Source organism: Theropithecus gelada, chromosome 8 (assembly GCF_003255815.1).
Source record: "Theropithecus gelada isolate Dixy chromosome 8, Tgel_1.0, whole genome shotgun sequence".
Taxonomy (NCBI): domain Eukaryota; kingdom Metazoa; phylum Chordata; class Mammalia; order Primates; family Cercopithecidae; genus Theropithecus; species Theropithecus gelada.
In genome coordinates, this window is record NC_037676.1 from 110,723,579 (window position 1) to 110,734,608 (window position 11,030).

Sequence of the window (11,030 nt, forward strand, 5' to 3'; positions counted from 1 at the left end):
TTTCTCTGATTGCTAATAAGGTTGAGTTCTTTTTCATTTGTATATCAGGTACTTATGCTTCCTGTCTGTGGATTGTATAGTCATATTCTCTGCTAATTCTACTATTGGGTTTCCCATCTTTTCTTGTTGATTTGCAGGAGACCCTTGTGCAGCCTATGTATTCTTTGCCAGATGGAAATATCATCTCTGGACCTGTCATCAGAGAAAATCAAATCCATGAGACTTCCCCTTTATGGAGTTGTGCTTTTACATCTTACTTCAGATTCTTCCCTGGATGTTGTGAAATTAGCCTTTTATATTTTTATTTTTTTGTTTTGATTTTAATATTGAATATAATACTGCAATTCATATAATGCAATGGAAAAATAAAAAAGTATGAGGATTAGAAAAGAAGTTGATAGAAGTATTTGTATAGAACATTCTTAAGAATCAGCAGGAAATTATTAGAACTAGTAAAAATTAGCAAGATAGCTGGGTAACATTAACTAATTGCAAAAATAAATTTAACTTTAGAAAATCAATCTAATTCACCATTTTTACAGAATGAAGGGAAACAATTATTTATCATCTTGACAGATGTAGAAAAAGCGTTTAATAAATTTAACAACTAATAAAAATATTTATAATAAATCTCATGCAATTCATTTAAAATAGTGGCACATTATAATCTAAAAAGTAACAATTTCTCTGTCTTTTAAACCAGTTATTATTAAACAGAAAATATAATCCCATATATAATGGCAATAAACCTTAAAAAATGAATAAGACTTTTACAGAGAAATATTTTAATACACTATGGGAAAACACACAAAAAATATCTAAATGAATGGAAAGATATACCACATCTCTGAATGAAAAAATAACATGATAAAGATAATATTTATTCCCATTCTAATCTGTAAATTTAATGCAATTCAAATAAAAGTTGTGGATATCCATAGCAATTTAGAAAAGAAGAGGAAAGATGAGAGAGTAAGGCTTACGATATCAAGGTTTATAGCAAATATGTGACAATTAAATTACTCTAGCACTGTCACAAAAAGAGACAAATAGACTACAAAAGTAGAATAGAGGTTCCAAAATCATGCCTATGTGCAGATGCAAAACTGATAAGAATAGATTAGTTACTTAAATCATTCATGAAACAGTGGACTATTTAAAAACTAATGTTACCTATAAAATAATAATGACAACACTTATTGAACACTTAATGTGTACTAGCACTGTTTCAAATGTTGAAAGATATATTGACTTGATCTCATAAGAACAATATGAATATTCTTAGCACCATTTTACAGCTGACAAATCTAAAGCACAGGTACAGAGAGATGGATAACTTGAAGACTCCCAAGCATGGATTCCAACCTAGACAGTTTGGCTTCAGTGTTTACATGTATAACAACTATTCTACACATCCATTTCAGAGCTGTATTAGCTCACTATAAGTGGAAAAATACAATTTAATCCTTACTTTAAACAACACACACACACACAATGACCTCCAAATGAATCGTCCTGTCCCCTCACCTCCTTTATTTATTTATTTATTTATTTATTTATTTCATTTATTTTGAGACAGAGTCTCATTCTGTTGCCCGGGCTGGAGTGCAGTGGTGCGATCTCAGCTCACTGCAACCTCTGCCTCCTGGGCTCAAGTGATTCTCCTACCTCAGCCTCCAGAGTAGCTGGGACTACAGGCACCCACCACTATGCCCGGCTAGTTTTTGTATTTTTAGAAGAGACAGGGTTTCACCATATTGGCCAGGCTGGTTTCAAACTCCTGAGCTTGTGATCTGCCTGCCCCAGCCTCCCAAAATGCTGGGATTACAGGCGTGAGCCACCATGCCCGGCCTCCCCTCCGTTTTCAAAAGCCCATACATAAGCCAATATTTCTGGTCCCTGGTACCTGGTGAAAATCACTCACTTTAAAATATGAATCTAAGAACTCTAAATTTCTTAGAATCACCCATTGACATCTGTGTTCATTTTTAATTTTAGTTTTTCAGTTTCCTTTGCTCAATACCTTATAGAAGAAATGAATTTTCATTACCAAAAATTAACTATTACATTACAAGGATAAAGTAAAGAAGTGATGAACCATGCTGGATTTCCATCAGAATGGAACCTAACATCTGGAAGCACTGTATACTTCCAGAGAAGTAAGACTTATTTGACAGAGAAATAAGACTGTTTAAAAAGAGAATTTTTGCCACATATTGAGCTGAACACCCATGGAAGTTCTTGAGGTCATGTTAGCTAAATGTCAGAATGTTTTCTGAATATCAGTTATGGCAGGAAACAAAATAGCATGTCATCTCTAATGACAGAGTCTAAAAATAAACGTATACCTAGAAATTCAAAAATTCATCTCTACCTCTCAACCAGTTGGAATAAAAATACTCATATGGATTTAAGATGCCAACATAGGGATGGATAAGGTTTCAGTGAATAAAAATATCTAAAAAGTTTACTTTTTTCCTACAGCATATTAAATTATAAATGAAAATATCTCTCTGACACAACTAAACTCTCTGGGGCTTTAGCATTCTCTTATATTTTCCAATTCACCATCCATTGACTTTCATCCAGTATCTTGTATATAACCTTTTCCTCCACTCCAAGGACAAAGAATTAAATAAGCAGAGTATGGACAGGGAACTCACCCATTAATTGCATCTCTCAAAAATATCTATGAGAGAACATAGATGTTCTACCATAAGGACAATAAACTACCATAAACTAAGAACATAAACTATCATAATTAGTGATCATTAAAATCTCTTTTTCTCTCTAATAATTTGTTATCCCCAAACTCCTGGGAGCCTTGTTCTCATTGGTCAAAAAAAGCTCTCATCCATGCCATTCTGTCCTGAACAATATGAAGTCATGCACATTTTACTCCTAACACATATCTTCTCTCCCATGACCAACAGAGCCAAGGAATGGAACGGTTCATCCATAATGAATGAGTTTCTCAATCCATTCACACATCCCCTTTACTAGATGGTGTTGGATAAGTGGGAGAGAAGGAATTAAGTAGGCAACACATTTTTGCAGGGGGTGGGAGCGGTGCATCTGTGTATGTTAGTCACATGGGCACATACACGCTCATGTATTGTCATCAGCCCACCAGAGAGTTAACATTTCCACCACCCTCCTTCACAGATAAAAACTGGCAAAGAAGTAGGGTGTAGAAACACACCTGAAATTCCTTAAAATAAACCTCTATGTTTTTGACTTGCCATCTGTAAAACTGTGTTCTTTCATTTTTAAAAAATTTGGCTTCCTAGAAGACAGCAATAACACAACCCTGAATCATAGCCAATTTTGAGATTATATTGCTTTTCTGATTTGTGTGTCCTACTTAAAAATTGTTCTGGGCAATAAGGGGCTGGAAACTCAGCAAGATAGAAGAAAATGTCTGCCTGCAAGCTCTACTCACGTCATGTTTTTATTTGTGAAGGATTTTCATATTTCTTAAATTTAATGAATTTTAGTAGAGCTGTAGAAAAATAGAAAAGACCTAGGATTTTTTAAATTGGAATCAAACTTTATGATAGATATGCTTGATTATAAGAAGTTACTTTCAAATGCTATTGAATGACCCAATTTCAAATCTTCTGTCCTTACTTTGGGCCTGTAGAGGGGAAGAAGGTGAATTTCTATATGTCATTACAAATATTTGCTTAAAATTGGTATCACATCTTTGATGAACAGAATTTAAGTTCCACTGTAGTGATGTTAGTAATCTAAAAGTGATATAATTACAGTTATCAAATACCCCAAATCATAGGTGACCAAGACAGTAAGCAGCCTATGGTTTTGAGGAGTCAAGGAATAGTGGTGTGGTAGTCTTACTACGCCATTCAAGCTGAGTATGATTCTGCATGTGGTCTTATGATTTAGAGGGACCCTGAACTATTATCTTGTTATAACATACATAGTAAGTGCTTCTTGTAAACCCACAAAATTCCATCTACTAACTTCCTCAACAAAATCAAACGTTTATGCCTGTCATCACTGCAAATCTCAGGGAACCCCAGAAACGTCACTAGGGGTTATTCCACTCATGTTTTCTGTCAATGATATGGAAATATCAGTGCTAACAGCACTTTTCATTTAAGGTTTTGAAAAAAAATGAGACTACTGTAATGAACTATTTTGGGAATTTGGATTTGAGAAACAGTATTCTTAAAACTGAGTTTTTCTAGGTAGTTGATCTGATTTTTCCCTTACATAGGCAATTCATAGGGTAGATTTAGCACTTGGCCTATAATTGATATGTGTCCACTCTCCTCATCCCTGTATAGCTTGAAAACAAAGATAATTTCTAGATTTCCAGGCCCTCCCGAGACTATGGAGTGAGTCTAGGACAGTGCACCATTCAGGATGTGTCCAAGGGACATTGAATAGTATTATAAAGGCAGAGAAAGCTTGATCTATCCAAATTTTCTCTTCCCTGTACTACTTGTGGGGAAGGTGGGTGGGGATGAGTGAAACTAGTCTTAGTGAGTTGGCCAAAATTCTTGCCTTTAAGTAGCAGCCAGACATTATTACAGTTCATAGTCATTGGAAGCACAATGTCACAGAACTTGAAACTGACTTAAGAGGTCAGATAGGTCCAGAATTTGTATAAGACATTGAATATATCTCATCTCTTATATCACACCAATGGGTTTGAAAACAACACCCTTTTGTTTTATCTTTACTTTCTCTGTTTTTCAGCTCTCTGTTTCCTTTTTCCTGCTTCCTGTGAGTTACTCAAGCAATTTTTGGGGTTCCATTTTGATGTATCACTAGTGTTTTTGAGTATCTTTGTATTTTCTTCTTAGTGGTTGCTCTAGGTATTACATTATATTTACCTTCTTTTTTTCTTTTAAAAAATCTGCCTACCTGACCACTGGTGCATAATTCTGTCAATATATCTCTTCACAACAGGTCCCAAATGACTGGTACAAAAACCTTCAGTACTTTTCTTTTGAGCATTTATTCTGAGATTGGATAATTTCCTGGGTACAGATATTTCTCACCAGAACATGCTGCTGGGTGCTTGAAATCTAATCCATCTCTGACTTAACATTTTATATTTCTGGGCTGGGTGCGATGGCTCACACCTGTAATCCCAGCACTTTGGGAGGCCGAGGCGGGTGGATCACGAGGTCAGGAGATCGAGACCATCCTGGCTGACACGGTGAAACCCCGCCTCTACTAAAAAAATACAAAATTAGCCGGGTGTGGTGGCAGGCACCTGTGGTCCCAGACATTCAGGAGGCTGAGGCAAGAGAATGGCATGAACCTGGGAGGCAGAGCTTGCAGTGAGCTGCTGAGATGGAGCCTCTGCACTCCAGCCTGGGAGACAGAGAGGGACTCTGTCTCACAAAAAAAAAAAAAAAAAAAAAAAAAAAAAAGATTTTATTTCATATTTCTGCATTATTCAGGCAATAGACTTAACTTACAAAAATACCTATTTAAACCTATTAGCGTAATGGGGAAATACACTATATCTAAACTGTAAAAAAAAGAAAGCCTAAACTTTGAGAAATCATATGACAGTTACCAATTGACATTGTTAGTAATGAATTTATTTTTTTTTATTTTTTTTATTTTTTTTTATTTTTTTTTGAGACGGAGTCTCACTGTGTCTCCCAGGCTGGAGTGCAGTGGCGCGATCTCGGCTCACTGCAAGCTCCGCCCCCCGGGTTCACGCCATTCTCCCGCCTCAGCCTCCCAAGTAGCTGGGACTACAGGCGCCCGCTACCGCGCCCGGCTAGTTTTTTGTATTTTTAGTAGAGACGGGGTTTCACCATGTTAGCCAGGATAGTCTCGATCTCCTGACCTTGTGATCCACCCGCCTCGGCCTCCCAAAGTGCTGGGATTACAGGCTTGAGCCACCGCGCCCGGCCATGAATTTATTTTTTAGAGCACACATGTTTCTTTTTTTCCAGTATTATGAATGAATTGCCTTTTGTAAAGCTAATTGGTTTCATTTGTATGGTCATTTCTGAGTCTTCAGGTTACTTAACCTATTAAAAGCATTTGTCAAACTTGATTCATTCCTCCTCCTCGGAATACTTTCTCCGATTGTCTTCTAAGACAACATTTTCTAACTTTTCTCAGACATTACTTCTTCTTAGTTCCCTTTTTCTGCTTCCTTTTTATCTTTCTGATCTGTAAAGGTTGAAGTGTTCCAGGCAGGGCTCAGTTTTTGTCTCTTCTCCATTTACTCCTGCATAATACACAATCTGATTAAGTGCTACGGTTTTAAACAACATTTATATGCTTATTACTCTTAAATTTATTTTTGTTTGGTTTAACTATATAAATTTTTGACATCCATTTTTTGATATACAAACATGGCAATTTTATATGATTAAATGTAAAAAACTATATATATGTGTGTGTGTGTATATATATATATGCACTCTATATACATATTGATTTGAACATCTAAAACTTAGGATGTACTATTAGCTGACTCCTAAATTCTTGTCCTCTAGTCTCCTCATAGAAATCTACTCATCTGATGATACTTCCTGCGTTCTGTGAATTCCCAATCTACCATCAAATTCTGTCAATTCTATCTGTAAAATATATCCCAAATCCAATCAATCCTGACCAGTCTCACTGCTCCCAATTTAGCTGTAAACTGTTGTGATACATGAACGTAGAGTGTGGAATGATGGAAAATGGCTACTCAGAAGGGTGAAAGGGTAGAACGGATGACAAAAAATTACCGAATAGGTACAATGTACGTTATTTGGGTGATGGATACTCTAAACCTTATTTTGCCAGTGCACTATCTATGCATGTAACAAAATCACACTTGTACTCCATAAATTTATAAGTAAAGTGTTGTGGTAGCCTGTATTAGGGTTCCCCAGAGAAACAGAACCATCAAGATATGTGTGCTTGCGCACGCGCTTGTGTGTGTGTGTATCCTATATATCCCATAACACACATATATTTTTATTATGGGAATTAGCTCATCCAATCATAGAGGCCCAAAAGTCTAATGATATGCTGTCTGCTGGGGAACGAGGAAAATTGGTGGGATAGTTCAGTCTGAGTCCAAAGGCCTGAGAACTCAGTGTTGGGGAGTGGTATAAGTCCCGGAATCTGAAGTCTTGAGAATCAGCAGCTCCAATGTCTAAGGAAGGGGGATGAATGCTCCAGCTTAAGAAGAGAGAGAGAATTCACCCTTCCTCCACCTTTTTGTTCTATCGAGGCCTTCCAAGGATTGGATGATGCCTGCCCACATTATTGAGAGCACATCTTCTTTCCTTTGTCCACTGATTCAAATGCTAATCTCTTCCAGAAATACCCTTTCACACACCCAGAACTAATGTTTCACCAGCTATCTAAAAAATCATTACAGGAGCTTCCCTTCATTGGTCTTTTATTTGTATAACATGTTACTTGAAGAATGAGTCGACTCATTTGTGAAATGTTAGAAGCCGTGGCTCGCTATTGGTGGTGATGGTTGGGTGAAGGGAAGCAGTAGGGCTAAAATTACTCATTTTTTTCCTCAGGATATTACTTCTTTGCTATAGTCATGGTGTGTTCTAAGCGGCCCACAGCACTTCTAGTAATACGCTTTTCCACTTGATAAATATTGTAATTGCTGTGTCCTCTCCTCCTTCCTCGACCCACATTCTTTGTGCAGCTTGGACTTACAATTTTAATGATACCACGCTATACTGTACTCAAAACCATTTACTGTTATAAATAAACTTAGCTAATGGACCAAAGTAGTGTCCTTTTTTTTTTTTTTTTTTTTTTTTTTTGAGTCTCAATCTGTCATCCAGGCTGGACTGCTTCCTGAATTCAAGCAATTCTCCTACCTCAGCCTCACAAGTAGCTGAGACAGGAGTGTGCCACTACTCCCGGCTGATTTTTTTTTTTTTTTTTTTGCATTTTTAGTAGAGATGGATTTTTGCCATGTTGGCCAGGCTGGTCTCGAACTCCTGACCTCAAGTAATACCCCTGCCTTGACCTCCCAAAGTACTAGGATTACAAGCGTGAGCTACAGTGCCCGGCCCAACGTAATGCCTTGACTCTTCTTCCCTTCGAATGAGTTTCTTTTCAAACAGTATAATGCCTGGGAAGCTAAGCAAGAGTTATTATCCCCAGATTTCTGGGCCACTCCTCAATCCCAAGAGGCCCAGGCATGTTTCTTTTACCATCAGTCTCCTGAAATTCTCATGAAAATACAACCAATAGGTCTACCTTCCTCCTCTGCCTGCTAAGACATGCCTGGAATACTCTTCACATATTACTAGAAATCACTTTAAAAATTGAGATGATATGCAAATTTTTACTTTAGACAAAATGAATAAAGATAAGTTGCTGTTACATTTGGAAGAAAAAATGGGCAACTTTATTGTGTAAGTTTATTAGGAGCTATGCATCATTTCCAAATTCAGGAAGTCATGGTTTCCTGCTAGTACTGACTAAAAAGCAGTGGCTAAATGGATTGGTAGAGCTAATTAGGTCATTTAAAATTATTGCTTCCACTGCTTTCAATAAAGGATATATTTATTTTCTTTGTAATGTTTAAACACAGCAGTTATAATTTAAACAAATAAGTAAAAGAATGCACAGACTTATTCACAAAACAAGCCCACTGTTTTATATTTTAAAATTTTTTAGCTGCATTCAATGAATTCCGGTGGGATTTGGTTAGTTTATTTTCTTTTCAGTTTTAGTTAGGAAACCCTACTGCCATTGTAGGTAGTTATGCTAGAGGAATACTTATGTTTTTATTTGATTACATTTAATGTTAGTGATTTTTTATTTAATTAGATTTAGTGATGTTATATTCTCAGTTGGATTTTGTTTTTAAAGAGCGGAGCAGGCCGCTGCCACAAGCACAGCGGTGCTGGAGCCTAGAGGAGACCCGGGCTACCGCTTCGCCTCCCTTGTATCTCACTGCCAATCACTTCCGTCTTTGGACCTGCTCCAACAATCTGTTAAAACATGGTGGATTACTATGAAGTTCTAGGCGTGCAGAGACATGCCTCAACTGAGGATATTAAAACGGCATATCGAAAACTGGCACTGAAGTAACACTCAGATAAAAATCCTGAGAATAAAGAAGTGGCCGGGCGCGGTGGCTCACGCCTGTAATCCCAGCACTTTGGGAGGCCGAGGCGGGTGGATCACAAGGTCAGGAGATCAAGACCATCTTGGCTAATACGGTGAAATCCCGTCTCTACTAAAAAAAAAAAAAAAATTAGCCGGGCGTGGTGTCGGGTGCCTGTAGTGCCGGCTACTCCGGAGGCTGAGGCGGGAGAATGGCGTGAACCCGGGAGGCGGAGCTTGCAGTGAGCCGAGATTGCACCACCGCATTCCAGCCTGGACAACAGAGTGAGACTCCGTTTCAAAAAAAAAAAGAAAGAAAGAAGAAGCCGAGGCCTGTGAAGTGCTGTCAGATGCTAAAAAGCAGGACATCTATGAAAAATATGGCAAAGAAGGGTTAATTGGTGGAGAGGAGGTGGAAGTCATTTTGACAGTTCCTATGAATTTGGCTTCACGTTCCCTAACCCCCAGATGATGTCTTCAGGGAAGTTTTTGGTGGAAGTTTTTTACTTCTTTGGATTTACTTCATTCAGGTCACTAGGTCATGGGAGTCGCACTTCATTCTCTTCCACCTCATTTGGTAGTACTGGGATGGACAACTTCAAATCGCTATCAACTTCTACTAAAATGGTTGGTAGAAAAATTACTACAAAGAGGATTGTCCAGAATGGTCAAGAAGGAATAGATGTTGAAAAAGACGGCTAAAGTCCTAAACGATAAATGGTAAGAAGCAGCTTCTGGCTTGGGTAACAAGTAATTCAATGCATGCATTTAACAGAAATGTCAAACGATGACAAGTGCCATTTGAGGATTAACAGGAACTTTTTTTTTTTTTTTTGAGACAAAGTCTAGCTCTGTTGCCCAGGCTGGAATGCAGTGGTGTGATCTCGGCTCACTTCAACCTCTGCCTCCTGGGTTCAAGGGATTCTCCTGCCTCAGCCTCCAGAGTAGCTGGGACTACAGGTGCGTGCCACCAAGCCCAGCTAATTTTTTTCATATTTTTAGCAGAGACAGGGTTCCGCCGTGTTAGTCAGGATGGTCTTGATCGCCTGACCTTGTGATCTGCCCTCCTCGGCCTTCCAAAGTGCTGGGTTTACAGGCATGAGCCACTGCGCCAGGCCAACAGGAACTTCTTTTTAAGATTTCAAACAAACACGACTTTCAGTATAATTGTATCTAAAGTATTTATAAACAGCTCATCAGAGCCCATATTTGTCATAGCCTTTTGAGTTTATTGGTGGGATCTTTTTTTTGGTCTTTAAAGTTGTCGAAATCTCTGTGTGCACTTTGCCTTTTTAGTAAACTTACTCCAAGGTGAGAGTTTACCCTTTTGTAGTAGGACAAGATTGCATACTAACACCAGCATGGATCTGCTTTTCTGTTGTGTCTGAAATGTGAGCCTCCTAGTATTGTCCTGCTGTGAAATTAACATTGACAGGATGAATCTTCTACAGCAACAGTTTTCAACATTTTTGGCACCTGGGTCGGGTTTCATGGAAGACAATTTCTGCATGAATGGGGTGGGAGTGGGGGATGGTTTTGGGATGATTCAATCACATTACATTTATTGTGCACTTTATTTCTATTATTACTATTACACAGTAATATATAATGAAATAATTATACAACTCATCTTAATGTAGAATCAGGGGGAGCCCTGAGCTTGTGTTCCTGAAGTCCCATTTGGGAGTGATGGGAGACAGTGACAGATCATCAAGCATTAGATTCTCATAAGAAGCATGACGTCTAGATCCCTCACATGTGCAGTTCACAGTGGGGTCCACGTTCCTATGAGAATCTAATACTGCACTGATCTGACAGGAGGTGGAACTCAGGAGATATTGCCAGCAATGGGGAGTGGCTGTAAATACAGATGACGCTTTGCTGGCTTGCCCACTGCTCACCTCCTGCTGCGTGACCCAGTTCCTACAGGCCACAGAGTGCTACAGGTC

The 11,030-nt window shown here is 38.3% G+C and overlaps 1 pseudogene; it reads left to right on the forward strand.

The window, feature by feature from the left end:
- Positions 1-8,976: 8,976 nt before the first annotated feature.
- Positions 8,977-9,783, forward strand: LOC112630591 (annotated as a pseudogene).
- The last annotated feature ends 1,247 nt before the right edge of the window (positions 9,784-11,030 follow it).